This window comes from Eurypyga helias, unplaced genomic scaffold, assembly GCF_000690775.1.
Source record: "Eurypyga helias isolate BGI_N326 unplaced genomic scaffold, ASM69077v1 scaffold15452, whole genome shotgun sequence".
Lineage (NCBI taxonomy): Eukaryota > Metazoa > Chordata > Aves > Eurypygiformes > Eurypygidae > Eurypyga > Eurypyga helias.
Genome location: NW_010238050.1, coordinates 15,347 through 23,597, shown reverse-complemented (window position 1 = coordinate 23,597; position 8,251 = coordinate 15,347).

Sequence of the window (8,251 nt, the reverse complement as noted above, 5' to 3'; positions counted from 1 at the left end):
AAAATGGAAGAACTTGGACCTGGGGTTAATATGCATTTTTTCCTTTTGAAAGGAGGTAGCAGGGGAGAGCAGTCGAGGAGCATAAGCAAGTTTACATACAAAGGCTTGAAATGGAAAGAAAAAGCATTCCAACAAAACAAATTACCTTCAGATTAACGTTTTTACCTTTCCTGATGCGGGACAAACTACCTTTAAATACTAGCAGGTAGTGCGTTTCTCCTACCCCTGTTCTTTAACATAAATGCAGACCACTACCAGGGAAGCAGAGAACAGAGCTGAACAGATTTCTCACCAAAACCTGTGAGCCTGAAAAGAGCCGTCGGGCAGTAGCAGCTACCAGTGACTTCTTGAATGAACTCACTTTGAGACCAAAGCAAATAGCCCAGACTCTTGATCCTTACTTACAGTCCCTTGAAATAATGAGAGGAAGGATGCACATATATTTAAGTTAATTCATTCAAAGTTTAGGCACACACCCCCTTACCTTTGGCAATACAGAACATAAATATTCACCAGGGAAAAGGGCAGGGGAGACCAGAAGAAACACTACATGTCTTGTGAGTCACAGCAAGCCATAACAGAGGATTCATTAACTGGATTCAGGTGATCCTATTAGCTTTGCAATTGCTGCACATCAGGCTGCAGAGTAATTAGGGCTGCAATTCAGAAGGATTTACCAGAACATTTTTTATTAAAACACAGTTGTTAATCGGCCTGACTAAAGTCTTCAGAGCTATTAGCCTGCTGCACAGAAGTCATAATTACTCCATCCACTGGGGAAGAAGGCATCAAAGAAACTGCCTGGGATCATCTGAAGGTTTAGAGGACCAAAGGAAAACCAGGGAATTCAATGGGGCATCTCCCTTTGGCATCACTACAGGCTTTTGATCAGGTTTCCAAGTGGAGCACTTGGGAGGCCAGCAGAGAGTGTAAGAACATCAAGCCTACACAGGAAGGATTTGCCATCGGAAGTATGCCAAGGCAACACCCAGACGTATTAGTTGACTCAGAGTTACTGCATAAGTCCTAATTGCTGCCTAAAAGTTTAGTGGTCCACCTGAATTACATGATCTCTATCTGCTGAGGATGTTTGGCCACTCTGCAGCATCACACAGAAGCAGGGCCCATATTTCCTCTTCCAGAGGGAGAGCATTTTTGGTACAAACACAACCACTCCAGAGAGAGGTAAAGGATGAGCATCTCCTACCAGAGCAGTGGAGTGTGATCAGCTTCTGGGTTTCTCAGCATATGGCCAGCCATGGGAACAGGAGGTCACATCTCAGCTCCAGTCCCTGATCTCACTTCCACCAGGATAAGGCAGGCTTGACTGAGGTGACAGAACTGGGCTTAACAAATCTGGCCACAGAAAGAGTGAGGCATCCAGGCACCTGCTGTCCTGCCCTTTCCTGCTTCCACAGACACTACACACACAGCCCTGTACAAGAGCAAAAGGGTAGAGACACAGAGGCAAGAGAAGTGATTTCATTCTCCACCCTCTCAAATCAGACTTGGTGAGTGTAGGACATGGGGTCTGCGAGTCAGGCTGTCCCTCCTCCACCACCAGCACTGCCCATTTCCCTTCCTAGCCCCCTTTGCTCAGAGGTTTACTACCAGTACCAGAACATCCCTTCCCAGTTCCATCCCCACCTGGCATCTGCAGCAAGCACGCTGCCACCAGGAGGGAACAGGCAGGCTACGCTGCCCGACTGTTGGACCGCGAGACCACGCTTCAATAGTAGCTGGCATCCAGGCATTCTGTAAGGAACCCTGCCAGACCCTCCAAAACACAACACCCTCACCCATATTAAGCAATACAGACTGTATATCAACAGTCTAAAGGGAAGCTCAGAAAGGAGAACACGATAAAAGAGCAAGTGGAAATATGCATGTAAACACAGGCTGTGAGCATGTAGAAACAGCATTAGGGCAATAACAAGTAGCCAGCCCTCACCACAGACTCTGGAAGGGAGGAGATCTGCTTGTAATTACCAGGCACCTTCAGAAGAGATACTCTGACGTTTATGCTCTTGAGAGCCAAGACTCTGATGCATTCTGCTTTGTCCAACGTCTCTCAATAACTGATCTGATGTACCCCTGAACCGCCTGGCCTGGGCTTGTTCCGGTGGGAAGAGCACAGTGGACCTCTGACAGTGTCTCCCTCTGAAACGTCAGGCTCAGATACACGGCACAAAGTGTAAAGGAGATTCTGACTCGTGCATGGATGTACCTCTGAAGAACACTCTGTTTTATAAGCAGGGTAAATGAACACGTTACATATCTTAGTACTCCAAGGGGAAGGGATAGGGAGATGTTTTCAACTTCCCCTCCCTCAGCACTGCAGACACTTCAGCACATACGCCTTACAGGGAAGCTTGTACGTTGTCTAAACCTAGTGTAGGTTTTACTCATTAGCTTTGTACAACACCTAGCACAGGACTAATGATGTAATGCAAATAATTAAACAGAAAATCATGGTTGGCAGTTGACAGAAGGGAGTTGGTTGGAACAGCTCATAGTGACAGTTTGTTCTTCCTTTGCCCTAATTCAAATTGCAGGGGTGAAAAGTGCTGTCCTGCCCAGCAGGACCACAGTGCAGCAGAGACGAGAACCCCTCTGAATTTCCAGGCCAAATAAACTGCTTGTTAACTGAACAGCTGCAGAGGGGATAACTGTCTTGCTCCAACCTGATGGCATCCTGCCAAAAGGGGTTAAAAAAAAGAAAAAAAAGACACTCCAAAAACTTCTGAAATTTTTCCCAATAAAGCAATAATAACAAAAACAGATCTGATCTTCATCAACCATCAATGCTGAGCTTAACTACACATTTTGCTCTTTTGCAGCTGGACACTACAGCTAGGCGTACAACTCGGAACCAAATGCCCATCAAATGATTTAGCTCCTTTGTCAGTTCACAAATTAGCCATGAACGGACTTCAGTTTTGATGACTTTGCTTGTTATTTTCAATTACTCAGTGCATGGTTTATGTGAATATATTTCAGCTAATAGATAATTCCCAAATTATTCATTTGGTTGCCCAGAGCACATGGTGGCTTTCAAACATACAATCACTAAATTGCCTATTAAATTTGGATTCTAAGTGGAGACAGCCTTAAGGACCTGGTTTTCAGGACGCTGCTTATAGGTTATGTCACCACTGGTTTGGGGGGAACTTCCAGAGTCACTTTTTAATATCTAGGCCACATTTCTCTTCTATTTTAAATTTGAAAGTCATGCAAAAAGTTTCCAAATTACAAACTCACATTCCGCAGACACTACTGAGAATAAACTACTGACATTCCCATGAAACTCTTAAGAAGTGCTGCATACACAGCCGGAAGCCCTTGTACTGTTTCCTTTTGAATCCTTCTCAGTTGGTTTTTTCCCTGAAGCCTCCATTGGGCTCTTACTGGACATAAATAAAAAAGTTAAACATTGCCTTTTCTGGTACATCACACCAATTGATTCTTGACTCACAGGCCTTCCAGGCCTAGAAAGTTTTGCATTCTTAAGGGAACGTGGCTCCAAAATGAAACCTTTTTTGTATGCTTTCCTGTTTACCCTTCCGTTGCGTTGCAGTCGTAATTCGCATTTTTTTTCCATACGAAGCAAGAAGCAGTTTCAATTAACAAATTACAAATTCCTGTAAATATTCTCTACCTGAGGAAGGTAAAGGAGAGATTTCTGGGACAGAGGAAGAATAAAATAAGGGTTATAAAACCGGAAAGTAAACAGGCTAAGTGACCTCTTAAAAATCCCTTGCACAGAAGATACCTGTCTTCCAGCAAGCACAGCAGAAGCGGTCACGTGAGGCAGCAAAAGTGGATATACTGAGACCCAACAGCAATTCAAGAGGCTTGCTAAAAGCCAATGGCCTTTATCAGAAAGGCAAGGCAACAGCAGAACCACCCATTCCTCTCAGCCTTTGTCTGCCGGAAACATGATAAAAACCCTCACCAAAATATAAATAAGGAGTCAGGACTTGCCAGTTTGCTATTTCACATGACAGCCATGCCACAAGAGTGCTGCCCGGGATCATGTCCCTGCTGACTGGGCTACTGGAGAAAGTGGAAAGCAAAAGACATCACCCTCCCTAAATGGGCTCTCACTACTCATTTTGGAGCCACACACCTCAAGTTCTGTTTAGAGCCAGGACGGAGGAAAACACACAGGCCAGAGGTAGGCTGTGCTCTCCATTCAAAGCTTTGCTCTCTGCTCACCAGGCAGACTGCAGGCAATTAAAACTGGCTCTTCAGTGGTGTTTGTTGCTTTGTACTCTTGTCTGCAGTCGCTGGTAATGGGGCACATGGCAAAACTCCCTGCTTTCCCCACCCTGCTCTTCCCAACATGGCAGTTGACCCAAACCCCAAGACTAGGTGCTCACCCAGTAAAGGCCTCTGCTTTCTGGAAACTGGTTACTTCCACCAAAACTGCTTTGGTAGCAGTTTAATGCAGAATGCCCGAAGGAGGAAGGAGACAAGCGAGAGTTTGGCACAGAGCATCCACTCCGCCCTGTCCACTGAACACCAGTCCCTCCCAGTGTTGTGAAGAGCATTTACCAGGGCTGCCCCAGAGCCTGGCCTGGAAGTCAGCCTGACACCCCACACCAAAATCCTCCTGTGTGCTCTGCACCTCCTCCTGGCTGAGATTTCTCTTCTTCAGGGCTTCCCACACAGCAGGATGCTGCTGCCTGCGTTTCTCCAGGGGACACTCTCCCAGGCTACAGATGAGGACTCCAGCAGTTGGGTACTCTGGCGTGACACCTTGTCCTTATGCTTAGGGCAGGCCCTGGAGAAGGCAGCTGGGCCATGCGGAGGTTCTGGTGAAAGCTGGTTTGTTAAAAGCTCAGGGCTCAAACCCCTGCTCTGCCACCAACTTTATTTTGGTGGCTCAGTCCAGGTTCTGCTCACAGCCTACTGAGGACATCCTTTCCCGACGTTTCCTGCCTGGCTGAGTCCCTTGTGTCTGGTGTGTGGCTTCCGCAGGCAGCCTGCGGCGCAGCGACTCCCCTTCCTGCAGTAGACCAGATCCAACAGCACATCAAGAGTTCTTCTATTTGCTTTCTTTCTCCAGCAAGCTTAAACTCACCCTCCAGTCCTTCCACCTTCCCAACTCCAATGCCTCACCAGGCTACTCAGGTCTTTGCAGGAAGGCTGGCCCCTTCAGCCTCACAGCTGCTTCACTGCAGGGTATCTGCCAGCTGTAAAGGGGGAAACACCACACAGCAGCACCTGCCTAGCAAAGGATCAAGGTTCAAACGTCCACACGACAGAAGGTCTTGGGGAGAAAACTAATAGAAAGGGCAGGCTTCGACCTATGCGAAGGAGTGGAGCGACTAGCAAGGAGGAAAAGATAGAAACAGAAGTGAAATCCAGTGAGCTCAGTGACCAGGCACAACATTTCAGCAGAGACCATGGAGTGCCACAGACGATGTTTCCAGACATGACTGGCATCCAGGCGGGATTAAAGCTCCACTTATGAAATTACAAGGTTAATAGATGCTACAAGCATGTTAGCAGGTGTCGTGACTTGCTGGAAGCACATCCCTGAAGACAGCAGCAGCAATTACAAGCACTCTGTTCGCTATCCAGCTGCATCAACCACCCGTAGGCACTGCTTAGCAACCCTTTATCAAAGTAAACTCAGCACAAAGCAGGATCTGGTGTGCCCACACCACTATGTATGCTCTCTGAGCCAGCCCTGCTCCCTGACAAGGTTCATCTTAGACAGAGGCCAAATGAACCAGTCACTTTAAAATTTAAAAACAAACAAATAAAAAACCCCAACAACAACAAACCAACCATCGGAGCCAAAGTGTGAGCTGTTTACAATAAAGTAGAACCCTTAGATCATATAACCTGGTACGGTGAAGAGAAAACAACAAAGAAAACCACCTGGGAAAGGAATGAAAGTCCACATGGCATGACATTTCTGCAGACTTTCAGGCAAAAATAAACTATCCTGGGAGGGCCAGAAACAATTGGAAACTAAGACACAGATGGCCTACGGATGGTTGAAAGGCCTTGTCGTAACTCATACAGGAAGCCTGGAACAGGGAACTGCCATCTCACTCATCTTAGGCCAAGCCTAGTGAGATCTCCACTCCAAGCTGGACTAGCTGAAAGGGACAGAAAGTTTCTAGGAAGCAGTAGGGGTTTTGTACGTCACCACAGCTTCACAAATTTGGTCCAAGACAAGTCCTGTAAAGCTTCTGAAGGAAGAAGCTGTGATCAGCCCAGAGCTGGGCAATAAATAAAACACCAACAAGCACCCGTGAGCTGGATGGATAGTAAAAAGCCAAACGAGTCCAAACCCGCCAGGACATGATGGCATTTTCCAGGAACTTGCAACACTGCCTCCAGGGTGGGGATGAGCAACCAGTGTCCACACCTTGTTGCACTGCAGTCACTGGTATGGTTATGGCATCGTGCTAGAATACCAGGTGCACACAAATATATGGGTAAGGACCCTCACGCCCCCCTGTAAAGGCAGCTCATTTCTCAAACACGCACACACTCTCACCCTGCTTGCAAACGGAATGCACGGCGGCATCACGGGCTCTGGGCATGGTGCTGTGATGTGGATAGCAAAGGGACAGGTAGGAGGCAACTCTTCATTTTAGCAAGTTGCCTAAAAAGGTTCATGAAAGCAACCGTCTGCAGAGAACTCCCCACCACAAACAGGTCCAGCACACTCCACCCAGCCCACATGAAAGGTGAGCATGAGGGACAGGCCAAGTCTCCGACTGGTACAGGCTCCAGCTATGGGTCTAGGTAGGGGGAAAAAAACACCCCACCCCACCAACCCACTTATGGTAGAATAAGAGATTTGTGGGTTTCTGCATTTTCAGCAATGCTGTGCAACATTAAATACCCGACATCTGCTTAAGGAAAAAATCACACAGCCCATTTCTCCTCCTTATTTAATGTTTTATCCAATCCAAAACTGAGAAATAAAGCACTCCATCCAAGCACTGCAGCTTGAATTAGTACACAAGTGACAAAAGATTGTTTTTAAAAACAGTTTTCCCTGTTTTTTTCTCAGGCTACTCCTCCTCTGGTGACACAAAGCAGAATCTGTCTCTTCCCTTCTGCTGAAGCCAAGATCAAACAGCAACTTTACCACATCAGAAGTTACAATTAGGGCTACTCCTGGCAAAAAGATGATCCTTCTCTAACTACACGCTAAAGCTCTCCTGGCATTTCTCTTCCTATTGTCCGTATCCAGCCCTGTATTTATAAGATTAGCCTCAAATTAGGACAGTTTCCTCATTCTTCCTTCACTCTTACTACAGCCTGGTTCCTGGGAATCTGATCCTATCTTCCACAGAAGTTACTCCCTGTTGATAGGAAATATCTAGTGTATGTGGGCAGGAAGCGCCAACAGAGGATAATGAGGATTAAGAGAGAGTCCTTGTTATGACTTATCACCGCAGCAGATCAGGAGACTCAGTGGGCCATTTGATCAACAGGAACATTAAGAACTAGTCTCACACTCCCACACAGTGTCTTGCCCCACTGTTGTGTGGGTTAAAGTAGCACATGGGGACTTTGAGGGCAGAATGAGTGGCCCTGCCCCATCCAGCTGCTTCCATGTCATTCAGTTCTTCCTAACCAGAAACATCTTGCTCTTTAGAAGTGATGGGGGAGGACAGGTCAAAGAAAGCAAATCCTTTTGGAATTGGTTTCTTGCCCAAATGTTCCTCAGAGGAGACAAGGGGCGGGTTTGTTGACCTGGGCAATGGCTTTCCATCACCTAAAGAAGCTGTTCATTTCAGAGTGACTAGTGCTAGTGAAGATAATGATGTTTCTGGGGGTACAGAGCCCCTCTCCCCCTGCTTTGACTGTCCTACACTACATTGCAATGTCCCTTTGATGACAGATGTACAATAACCTCAGGAGTTTTCTCCTCCAGCCATGCACTTGGGCAGCTCTCTTCAATGAAGAGGGAGAAAAGAGAGCACAATAGCTCTAACCTCTACAAAAGCTCCTCATACATGTACAGCTGCAGTGTGCCACACATGGCTTACTCCAGGACAGCATCTTCTTGAAAAAGCAGAGGAATCAGAGCCACTAACTGTGGGTTGGATCAAGCTGCATCCTGCCCCGTGTCCTGTCTTCAATGGTACTTGATCACAGCACCTAGGGAAGAGTAGCTTCATGTAGCTATCACAGAATCGTAGAATGGTTAGGGCAGGACCCTACCTTAAAGATCATCTAGTTCCAACCAACCTGCCATGGGCAGGGGCACCTT